We start from the raw sequence: 12,500 nt of genomic DNA on the forward strand, positions 1-12,500 counted from the left end.
TACACTCAATATTAAGTGTTTGCTATCTATTTTACCAACCCCTCTACTTTCTGGCGGCTCCCATGAACTGAATAAATTATCTGGCTGGAAAAAAATAATAAAAAGGGTATCGCAGTAATCAATAATGCAATGGACGCTACCTTCCATGCTAGAGAGAAAAAGGTAATAACAATACCTTAATTACAAACTCAGATTTTCATAGTTAAATAATTCTTTTGTGATGACCTGTATTAACATAATCACCATTTTACAGTGCTCTACGTAATCACCATTTCATTATATTTTCAAGTTTTGCTGTATAATTTCTAGTGTATTCTTCCTTGACTCATTATATATACTTTCCAGATATTCTCTTTATCGTCCTCGTCATATTCTCTCTCTCTTGCATCTCCTCCCTTCATCTCTCAATCTCTCCACTGCAGTCTCTATCAGTCATGCTCGTAATTTTTTCAGCAGTTTCCTTTCTTCCGTGATTCATGCCTTTATCAGCGACCTTTACACTCTCTCTCTTACCCTTCTCACAGGCTCTCCTTAATCTGCATCACTTTCTGCCTTCACTCTGTCCTTTCTCACATATTGATTCCTTCTCTATTTTCTGGTTTTCTTCCGTCTTTCTGGTCATACTTTCTTGAAGACGTTTTTTTCTCATTCTCTTTTCCTCCTATGATCTTGGTGCCAGAGAGGGTGCCTTCTTGCGGTGGCACTGATATAACCGGTTGGCTCTGCTGCCCGGTTATGCAAGCCTCCCTCATCTCCCTCACTACCCCCTGATAATTGGATGGTGGACTGTAGGGGAGGGAAACTTCAGCCTGCAGTCTACCGGGTGCACATTCAGACGAGCCTGGGATTGCAACTACTAGTACTACTACTGTTACTACTACTGCTACTATTACAACTACTACTGCTGCTGCTACTACTATTATTATTATTTTTTTTTTATTATTATTATTGCTACTACTACTACTATTACTACTATGATTCTGTTAACAATCTCGGGCTCTGACGACTCACATATTCGTCTCACGTGAACTTAAAAGAAATACTAGATTCTTTTTATTCTAACTTGGCCTAAAAATTAATATCTCCCCACCATCAATGCTGAGATGTAACAAAGCACCAGAGTATGATGCCAGTCACGAAGAAGTGCCATGGAGTAGAGCAGTAGCATTGTATTTTTCTGCCGCTGAGCTACGTGAAATACAATGCAGAAGGACGAAAATCTGGGCCAAGTTAGAGTAAAAAGAGTAGTGCTGTTCGACCGTGAAAGGTTAGTGCTGGCGGTATTATAAAAACTTAGGATTCTGTATTTACTTTTAGCTGAATAAAATCGTCTGGTTACAACTGGAATAGAAAACAGGAGCTATTTCGGCTTCTAGTGGGTTAATTTACTCCCAGCATCCCTCTAATTCACGTTCCCTTCTCTTCCTCGTTTATTCCTTCACCTTTTTCCCTTTACCCGTGTCATTCCCGCTCTCTGCTTCAGTAATCTCACATCTGTACTCTCCCTTTCCCCTTTGCTGCCTCATCCCTCTCTCTTCTTTCCTATTCACCCCCGTTTCACTCCTCCTCCACCTTCCCCTCCCTTCGCTTCCTATATCTCATCTATCTACCTCGTTTCTTGTCTCTCTCTCCTCTCCTCCTCCACCCAGTCACTTTTTCTCACCCCTATCTTCCCTGTCCTTTCATTTTCCTCCTCACTCACTCTCTCTTTTTTCTCATCTTTATCTCCTATCTTCGGCCTTTTCTTCATTACTCGGCCCCTCTCGTTTCCTTCCCCTGTACTTTCCCTTTTCCCTCTTCCCCATCTTCTTATCTTCATCATTTTGTTCACCTCCCTCTCTCTCTCTCTCTCTGCATCGTCATTTTACTCATCACTGACGCCCTTTCTTATCCACTTGCTCTCATTTCTCTCATTTTCCTCATTTTCTTTCTTCATCACTTTTCACTCCGTAGACTCCCTCATGGATTGCTTTCCTTCTTCCTTCTCTCCTATCCTGGTCATCATTCTTTTTTTTTTTTCAATCAAACACCTTTCTTCTTTCATCATCCTCTTCTTCCTCCTTTCTCACTCATTTTCCCTCTCTCTTCCTTCTTCCTCATTTCCCCTCCTCTTCCTCTCTCATTTCACTTTCTTCCCTTCTTCTTTTCCTCCCATCTTCCTCATCCTTCTTCCCATCTTTCCCCCCCATTCTCCCCCACAGTTACCCTCCCTTCTTTCACTCCCCTTCCAGTCTTCCTCATCCTTTTCCCCATCTTCCTTCTCAATTCCCCCATCTTCTTCTATCATATCTTTCTCTCCCTTCCTTCTTCTCGCATCTTCCTCAACCTTTTCACCACCTTCACCCTCATCTTCCTCTCACTCCCCTTCCAATCTTAATCATCTTTATCCCCATTTCAATTTCCCCATCTTCTCTCCTATCTTTCTCTCCCCTCCTTCTTCTCCCATCTTCCTCAACCTCATCTTCCCCCTCATCTGCCTCTCCTCTTCCCCCACCCCCCTCTTCCTCCGTTACTCAAGCCTTCACCTCCCACTGCACAAGAACTGGCCTGAGCAGCATGAGATGATCCCGGCATAGATAAGAAGAAAATTAATTCGATTCCATAACATCTCCATTTATAGAGCATCGTGCAGGCCAAAGAGGATCACAGGAGGAGTATATTTGAAGGCTCTATGGTAGCTTCAAAAAAATCTATGAAGAAAATTAAATGACCAGAATAAAAGAGAAAAAAAGGAATGAAAGGAAAAGAAAACAAAAACAACGAAGAAAGAGAAAACAAGAAAAAACAAAAACTTAAGAAATCATAATAATAATAATAGTAATAATAATAATGATAATAATAATAATAATAATAATAATAATAATAATAATAATAATAATAACAATACGAGGAAGAAGAAGAAGAAAGAAAATGACGTAAAAAAGGAAACATAAAAAGGAAAGGAATTAAAAAAGAAAAAGAAAGAAGAAGAAGAAGAAGACGAAAATGAAGATGATAATGATGATGATGATGATGATGATGATGATGATGATGTATTTGCCCACATTATTCTTATAACCTCCAGACGATTATATTCACCACAGACAACCCTTCCTGAGAGCGGGGAGTTACCTACATCCTCCTTCATATCATCACCTACGGGCTGCTCCAGTTGGTAAAATCGTCTGAAGGAAGCGAGAGAAAGGAAAAATAAATTCTCAGGCAAAGGTGGTTAAATGGTCCTCATAGTGGAAAAAAAAAATGTATGATATCTTGACCATGACTGAAGGCGTTTGAAGTTTTTACAAGTCTGAGTTTAAGCGTGTTTCAGGCGGACCTGCCCTGATAAACAGAGTCCTTAGCCAACTGGAAGGTATTAATGTCATTTTTAAGCAAACGCTCTTCCGGGTATACTAAAATGAATAGACTGTAACTGTGTGGATAAACTACAGTGCCGTTAGAGGAATTACTGCTATTACAAAAACAACAGCAGCAACATCGGATACTACTACTACTGTTGTTGCTGCTACTGCTACTACTACAACTATTACTCCTGCTGCAGCTACTATTACTGCTACTACTACTACTACTGCTACTACTACAAATAATCATCATCATCATCATCATCACTATTATCATCATTTGTACCTCCTTTCCCACCCTTGGGCGGGGTAAGAAGTTGCATAATAATAATAATAATAACAATAATAATAATAATAAGAGTTACTGTATAGCATGTCCATTGTTTCCTTTTTTTCTTCTTTTACATAACTTCAAAAATATATTTCTTTTCTATACATTCCCCTCCCCTCCCCTCCTCTCTCTCTCTCTCTCTCTCTCTCTCTCTCTCTCTCTCTCTCATGTGCATGGCTGATCAGCGTGTGGGAGTGGGTGGGAGTGGGGGTGAGGGAGAGGGAAAGGTCAGTGCCAAGCGACGCGGTGGTGCAGCAAAATGTCACTCACTCACTTCTGCTTCTGGGAGGTCATGAGAGAGAGAGAGAGAGAGAGAGAGAGAGATTATGCATATATTTTGCTAAATCAACTATGTGTGGTCGTATTAATCATTCAGTCTATCTACATACTGATCTGTCTATCTATCTATCTCTATATGTATTCAGTATCTCTCTCTCTCTCTCTCTCTCTCTCTCTCTCTCTCTCTCTCTCTCTCTGTATATATATTTATATATATATATATATATATATATATATATATATATATATATATATATAATCATAATAATACCTATATAGTGATTGTCACACACTGTACATAAATATTAGAGAGAGAGAGAGAGAGAGAGAGAGAGAGAGAGAGAGTAGAATGAAGAGGAGAGAAGACAGGATGAGGAGGATGAAGGAAAGAGAGAGAAAGGTGAAGCTGAAATGAAATAGTGAAGAAAAAGTGGCTCCCTGCAGCTGCTTGAGGGAGGTTACTTGGTCTGGGAAAGAGGGAGGAGAGATGGGAGGAAAGGAAAGACGGAAGGGAGGAAAGGAAAGAGAGAAGGGAGGAACGGAACGATGGAAAGGATGAAAGGAAAGAGAGAAGGGAGGAAAGGAAAGAGGGAGAGGAGGAACGGAAAGAGAGAAATGAGGAAAAGGGAAGAGGGATAGGAGAAATGGAAACAAGGTAGGCAGGAAAGGACTGTGGGAAGGAAGGAACAGACGGCTAGAAAGGAAAGGAGGAGAGAAAAATGAATGAATGAAGAGAAAGAAAATGAGAAAGGAAAGAACACTTGCATCGAAAGAAAACAAAGAGGTATGAAGAGGACAGATGTAGAGAGAAGAAAGCAAAGAGGTGAAAAATGTACAGATGTAAAGAAAAGAAAATGAAAGAAAGGAAAAAGATAATAAACGGGGGATGAAGGAAGAAGGGCAGGAAAGAGAGAGGGAATGGGAGAAGGAACGTAGAGGCAACAGAGAGGAAGTAGGAGGGAGCGAGTTGGTAAGATGGAAAAAGAAGGAGGTAGGAAAATAATGACGCTGATGGAGGAGGAGGGGGGAGGGGGCAAAAAAGACATACAGTGACCAGAGAGGAAGAGAGATAAGAGGTAGAGAAGCAGTAGGATCAAAGAATAAGAAAGAGAGCGAGAAAAAAGAAAATATAGGAGGAAAGGAGAGGCTAGGAGTAGACTGAAGGGAGAAGTCTAGAGGAGAGAGGTGAGAAGAGGTGAAAAGCAACAAGACAGGTGAGAAACTTAACAAATAAAAAGAAGAAAAGAAAAGGAAAAATAAGAATGCAACAGGAAATAAGGGGAAAAGGGAAAGAAGAGGTAAGAACTGAAACTAAATACGGGAATGGGAAATTGAAGAAATAAAAGGAAATACAGGAAAGGGACAAAAAGAAAAAGCAAAGGAAGAAATAAGAAGAGAAACGGGGAAGAGAGGTGGTCGGAAGAAGACAGCATATGAGAGAGAGAGAGAGAGAGAGAGAGAGAGAGAGAGAGAGAGAGAGAGAAATATAACTGCAAAATATTACGCTTGAATTCACGATACTCTCAAAAACGCGACATGATACCACCTATAACTAGAACATTTGGCCCTTTTACGGTCATGTCATTTTTTTCAGTCTTCTCCTCCTACTACGATAGATCTTGTTTAGAACAGGAAAATCATCTCAACCTTACGGAGATGAGAATGGCCTCTATTAACCCCCTTAGTACGAGGCTTTCGCTAATCTGAATAAAGTTGACTAGTTAGAAAAAAAGATTTGAAGTAAAGTTAACCTCTTCACTCTGAGAACCTAACTTCTTCTCTCGTTCTTACCACAACGAAATGATTTTGCGTTGCTTAAGGAAGGCGTCTTGCAAGGAAGGGGTTCAAGATGGTGATGCCTAACCCCTCCAGTGCCAAGAATCTTTCCTAAGAAGAGTGAACACATCTGGAGACAAGTGCAAATTAAAGTCATCTCAGTGAAGCAGGTACGTCGTGGAAAAATAATGAGCGGCAACAATGATGATAAAAAAGTCAATATCAGAGGGGAAGCAGTCAATGAATAGCCACCGTCTGACCTATGATTGGCACAGGTAGTAAACAAATCCTCACCTGCATCTTAATTACCTGTGAAGGACCTTAGCCTACTTAATGTCACGAAATGTCACGCCTCCACCTTCACATACACCCGCCGCCGCAAGAACAACAAAGCAGCAGAAGGGTAACTGAGCTAAAAAATGGACTTAAAATACACCTCTGATTTTCTCCACCCTCAACTGACCACTTCCGTGTTTCTTCTCCTCCTTTACTTCGTCTTTGTTCGTGAGCTGACCATCGCTTGACCTCCCTCCTGACCTCTGCTGTAAGGTCACGTCTCATTTTGCTTTATTTATGTTATTTAATTTTGCAACTATCAATAATCTTAACTTACGTGAGTCCCCTAATAATATAAGACGTCCTGAAGACTTTATTTTACCCGCGCTGTTTTAGAAGGGGGTCCTAAACTGAATGATATCGCCTGAAAGAATGAACTAAAACGTAATAATTCGCTCTGAAGTTATTATAAGGATCAAATTAGTTAGTTCCCATATTATCTACCTGTATTATTACCTTTCTGGCATTTCATCTTGTGTTTGGGAAAGGTACCGACCAAATGACTTAGGAGTTATCACGTACTTCTATCCTTACTCAGAAACGATCACCACTGCCGCATCCACAACTCCCATTACCACCTCTACCACAGCCACCACTACCACATCCACTACCACATTCACAACTCCATCATCACCACAACCACATCCACTACTCCCATCACCACCACGACCACTACTCCATCACCACCACTACTACATCCACCAGTCTCATCACCACCACTATCTCAAACTCCACTACGACATTCACGACTCCCATCACCACCACAACCACATCCAGTACTCCATCACCACCACTACTACATCCACCACCCCCATCACCACCACCACCAGTCACCACTACCACAACCATCACTCTCACAATCACCACAAGCACCACTCCCATCACTACCAATACTACTACCACTACTGAACCACTATCATCACTTAACACTACAACAAACACAATACACTGTCATAACCAGTACTGTTATTACAACCAAGATGACAGCTGTTACCTCATAAAATAATCACATGCCATCCCAACCACTATCACACCTATCTATCTATCTATCTACTGCCAGACGCCTTAAGCCCGTAAGGGGTGGCCACAAACAAATCGCCTCCATGTCGCTGTCCCCCACCATTTCACTGCCCTGCTCCCAGCTCACACACCCCTCTCTCATATACCTCTCCACACCATCCCTCCACCTCATCCTTGGCCTCCCCCTTCCTCTCCCCCCCTTCACCTCACTCAAATACACTCTCCTAGTCAGTCTCTCACTCTCCATCCTCTCCACATGGCCAAACTACTAACATTAAATCGAAATTCCTCAGTAAATAATTCACCTCTGTCACTTCAGGACGGTAAAAGAGACTGGATATTCTGTGCTGGGAGACTTACAATACTTGGAATCACAGTCACGTTTTGCCTGTAAGTAAGTTTAATGTCACTTGCTAAAAGAGACTTTATAGAAGAAGAAAGCTGTGATTAAGATCCATGTACTCTCTCTTTTAAGCATCGTCTGAAAATCTGATATAGAAAGAATGCAAAAAGAATAACAAACCATGACTCAAACAACACGATTTTCAAGACGACAAAAATATCTTTAACACGAAATAAGAAAAAAGAAACAAATTGAAAAAACTACGAATTAAAAAATGAAAAAAATATTAATTGCGTTATTCATAAAAAAAAAAAAAAACTAGCGGGAAGCAGGAATTTGCATGGGAACAAAGGATGGGAGAGAGTAACGGTATAACATGAAAAAAAAATATGTATATAGGGATCAGATGTTAGGGTTGGGTGATGTGGTAGGGGAAGAGTGGTGTGTGTGTGTGTGTGTGTGTGTGTGTGTGTGTGTGTGTGTGTGTGTGTGTGTGTGTGTGTGTGTGTGTGTGTGTGTGTGTGTGTGTGTGTGTGTGTGTGTGTGTGTGTGTGTGTGTGAGAGAGAGAGAGAGAGAGAGAGAGAGAGAGAGAGAGAGAGAGAGAGAGATTAGAGGAAGACAGAAATAGCACAGAATCAATTTTGGGGAAAAGTAACTTGTGGAGTACCTCAAGGAATTATTTTTGGGCCCTTGTTATTATCACAAGAAAAAGGGAATCAGCAAAAAACATTACTATACAGATTTGCCGATTACTTAAAAAAAAAAAAAAAAAAAAAAAAAAAAAAACACCGGGTCGTGGATTGCTCTGATAAATTATTGAGAACCGTACCATAAAAATTAAGTTCCAAGGAAAAAAAAATGTACATATGTAACAACGGCAAACGTATTACAGAAGCAAAACATATAAAAACATATTAAAACACACAAAAACACTACTAACGTACCAATATATAAAGATGTTTGAGTCAACATTTACCTTATAACTAAACGATGTGTATTATTATGCACGGGAAAAATAATGGGATACTTGGACTGTTTTAAGGAGCGTGAAGTGAGGGTAAGGGTGAGGGAGGGACAGGAGAGAGGTAGGGGAAGGGATGAGGTAAGGAAGGGGTGAGGAAACGGCAGGGATGAGGGAAGGACAGGAGTGAAGCAGGGGATGGGGTGAGGCAAGGGCAGGAGTGAGACAAAAGCAGGGATAAGGCTAGGGCACAAAGATGAGGCAAAGGAGAAAGAATGAAAATAAGAAAAGACACACGAAACGGAGGAAGGAAGGAAAGAAAGTAAACACTGCAGGAATGGAAGTGAAGTTTGTGAGAAAAGGTGGCCTACTAATACACTGCTTGTGTTGGTTATGTCCATCACCTTCCTCCTTGATGCATCGTATGAGAGTAAATCATCTTTGGACAGAGAAACATACTATGCCTTCCCCAACTTAAGAGTATTAGCCAGCAGGAGAAACTGAGACGCAAGAGACGCGGAAATTCAGAAGAACTATTGTCCACACCTGTTTAAAAATGGTGGAGGCTAGATGGTTAAGAATGAAAGATGGACTACGCGAGAAGAGGAGATAATGAAATTAAAAGGAAAGGAAAGTACGAATGACAGACAGAAGGAAGAGGTAGAAGCAGGAGAAGACAGTGCAGAAAATCTAAAGGAAGATAGTACGAGGATTATGAAGAAAGAAAAAGGATGAATTTGAATGCAAGAAAAGGGGAAGAAAAGGGAATAAATCTAAGAACAGAGTAAGTTAAGATGTTCCCAGATTACTGATGATGGAGAGAGAATGTGACTATAAATGGAAGGAGGAAGGATGGCCTTAGAAACAAAAGGTGAGTGAGACTGAAAGATGAAAAGTGAAGGGTTACAAGAATTACAAGATGTTCTGAAACTGCAAGACAGATGACGGAAGGAAAAAGTGGCTCAAGATGGAAGAAGGTAAGACGGCCTAAGAATCAAGAGGTGAGGGAGACGGTGAGCAGAAAAGGGAGGAATTACACGAATACAAGAGGCGAGAAGACTGTAAGAATATGGAGGACGAAAGGAAAATATGGCTGAAAATAAAGGAGGAAGGATGGTCTGAGAAGGAAAAGATGCGTGAGTGTAAAAAAGAGAAGGAGAGGGAAGAATACTATGAAATTATGAAGTCTAGAAAACTGAAAGAAATAAAGGAAAACAACACTCAAAAAGGGAATGGGAAGGAAAGTCTGCAGGAAAAAAAATGGGTGAGTGATAATGTAAAGAGGAAAAGAAAAGAGAAAAAATATAGGAACACAATACTTTAGGGAAACGGTAAGAATATGGAAGATGTAGAGAAAAAGTGGTCCATGATGGGAGTGGAGGGGAGGGGTGTGACCTAGAGAGGAGCGAGGTCATCAAGGGGTCGCCTCCTGACCTGACCTGGTGCGTGACTACCCTACTTCCTTACTGCCACCCCGCCACACCACACCTGTCACGCCACACTACACCTGTCACAACATAATCAATCCTCTCCCCACCACACCTGCCCCCAAACAACACCAGTCACGCCCTACCACACCTGTCACTGACCCTACCTTTGCCCAACCGCACCTGTCATTGACCCTTCCCTCTGCCGTACCACACCTGCTCTTGAACCATCACTCACAATATTCTAGTTTGACCAGACTTCTTTACTGACCACACTTTTAGTCACGCTACTTTTTCCGCCTTATGCCACATGTTCTCCTCAGTTTCCATTATTTTTTTTAACCACACCTGTCTTGCTTACTCGCCACCCATGTCTTAGACTGAATTGTATTTAGAGTACCTCGCTGCACCTGATCACACCTTCACATCCCCTTTCCTCAACACCTCCCCAGCGATCGCACCTGCCCCTGATACACCTGCTAGCACTCATTAACATGCTTGTCTGTTACATCCTCAGCACATCTGTTACTACTCCACTGAACTAATTTTCTACCCAGTATCTTGTTCCCTTATCTTGTCACACCACTATATGAAAGTGTGCGAGCATGTCTGGTAGTGATATATCAGTTAATAGAAGAAGTGTGGCACCCGACATACCCAACATTAATGCACACTTTGAAATTCTCTCTTATTTCAAAATGTGCATGCTATCATTTTCGAGATTTTGAACCCACATGCCAAAGAATGGAAGGTCACATACCTGACTAAATTCCTGGGCTCAGTTTGGCGCTTCGTGGATCTTTTTAGCAGTACGTTGGCGAAATTTGAGACAAAACTGTTAAATAAATTACTCTTTCATAGGCTTCCCAGTGAAAACATCTCGGTCTGTTTAATGATTTCCAAGGTAACTATGATTTGAAGATTAATTTGGCGTCTTCTGGCAGTGTGTTGGCAAATTTTGGGAGGAGCCACTTAATTGACTCTGATTACTTTTCTGTGAGCTATCCAAAAATCTGTGTGGGTCTGCTCAAACAATAGCACAGTGCCTATAATTTCTTTTATTTCCTGCTAGTTTCTTTTTTTCTTTTGGTTTTGAAATAATGAATGAAATTTTGAAATGTTCTCTACCAATGTTTTTATGTATATGCCCTGAATTTCCATTTATATGAAGATGAAATTTTATGTAACGTACAAAAAACACTGTATATATTGAGTTTTTGTATGTTACATGGGGAAAGTGGACAAAAACAGTGTTCCTTATCGTACCATCAGTCACCTGGGTAGGAATACTTTTTGCAGGCATTGTATATCTAATTCCCTTCTCTTCCCTCCTCCACTGCACCTGCTTTGACGAAGGAACACGTGTTTTCACCCCTTTACACAAGTTATCCCCCCAATTCACTTGTTTTCAATTTTCATCCCTACACCTACAGTACGCCTGGTTTCTTCCCCCTGTAGGTTTTTTTTCTGTTTTCTCTACTAACTTTTCTCTTTCTTTCTTTGTTTTTGTCATAGTAAAGCTGTTTCCACTTCACCACTCCTGCACCACACCAAGCCTCTTACTCTCCTCGCCCCAGCACACCTGTTTTCACTCCACTACAGCTGCTTCCTTCCCTCCCTTCTTTCCTGTTCTCACCTCGCCTTACCCGTCTCCACCCCACCACACCTGTCCCCGTGTCAGGTATGGAGCAGTACCGCCACGCTTCACCCTGCTTCACCTGCCGCCTACCTCACCTCTAATCTGCCTTGCTCACCTGCCTCACCTGCCACTTGCCTCACCTGCTATCTTTCTTTTTTTTTTTTTTGTCATAGTAAAGCTGTTTCCACTTCACCACTCCTGCACCACACCAAGCCTCTTACTCTCCTCGCCCCAGCACACCTGTTTTCACTCTACTACACCTGTTTCCTTCCCTCCCTTCTTTCCTGTTATCACCTCGCCTTACCCGTCTCCACCCCACCACACCTGTCCCCGTGTCAGGTATGGAGCAGTACCGCCACGCTTCACCCTGCTTCACCTGCCGCCTACCTCACCTCTGATCTGCCTTGCTCACCTGCCTCACCTGCCACTTGCCTCACCTGCTATCTGTCTCACCCACCTGCCACCTGGATCACTTTTTATTTGTCTCGCTCACCTGCCATCTTCCTCACCTGACTTTCATCTTATCTACATCATCCATTTGCCACCTGCTTCACCTGCCACCTGTTACCTGCTCATTCACTTCCCACCTGACAGCAGCCTCCTCACCTGCTCCCACCGCACCCATTGTAGTACCAGCTGTTTCCATTAAAACTATCCGGTTACACTAGTTCACCTGAATCCTTCCTCTTCATTAATTTCACCTTACTCATCTGCATCCCTGCAACACCTGTCTCACATCTCACCTACCTCTCACCAAACCTGTCACCTCCATATGTCCCACAACACCTGTCCCATCACACCTGTCCCACAACACCTGCCCCTCTCACACCCTGTGCTAACCTGTCCTCACCCCATTAGTTTCCCCCAACATTTCTCCCACACCACATATTTTTTCCCATCAAACCTGCCCCGCCACACCTGCCACATCCCTCACCTCTCCTTCACCCCTTCTCGAGTACACAAGCATCTCCTTCCCTAACGCACGTGACTGCTACAACACGCGCAAGGTCAGGCCAGGCAACACGCGCAAGGTCGCCACACAAACA

General features: G+C 42.1%; 1 protein-coding gene across 1 annotated transcript in view; it reads left to right on the forward strand.

Moving 5' to 3' along the window:
* Positions 1-12,500, forward strand: part of LOC145415071 (uncharacterized) — a 304,891-nt gene that overhangs the window by 271,710 nt on the left and 20,681 nt on the right. The window lies entirely within an intron of this gene.

This window comes from Coenobita brevimanus, chromosome 101, assembly GCF_032717465.1.
Source record: "Coenobita brevimanus isolate Jiangsu-jjx chromosome 101, ASM3271746v2, whole genome shotgun sequence".
In the NCBI taxonomy this organism is placed as follows: domain Eukaryota; kingdom Metazoa; phylum Arthropoda; class Malacostraca; order Decapoda; family Coenobitidae; genus Coenobita; species Coenobita brevimanus.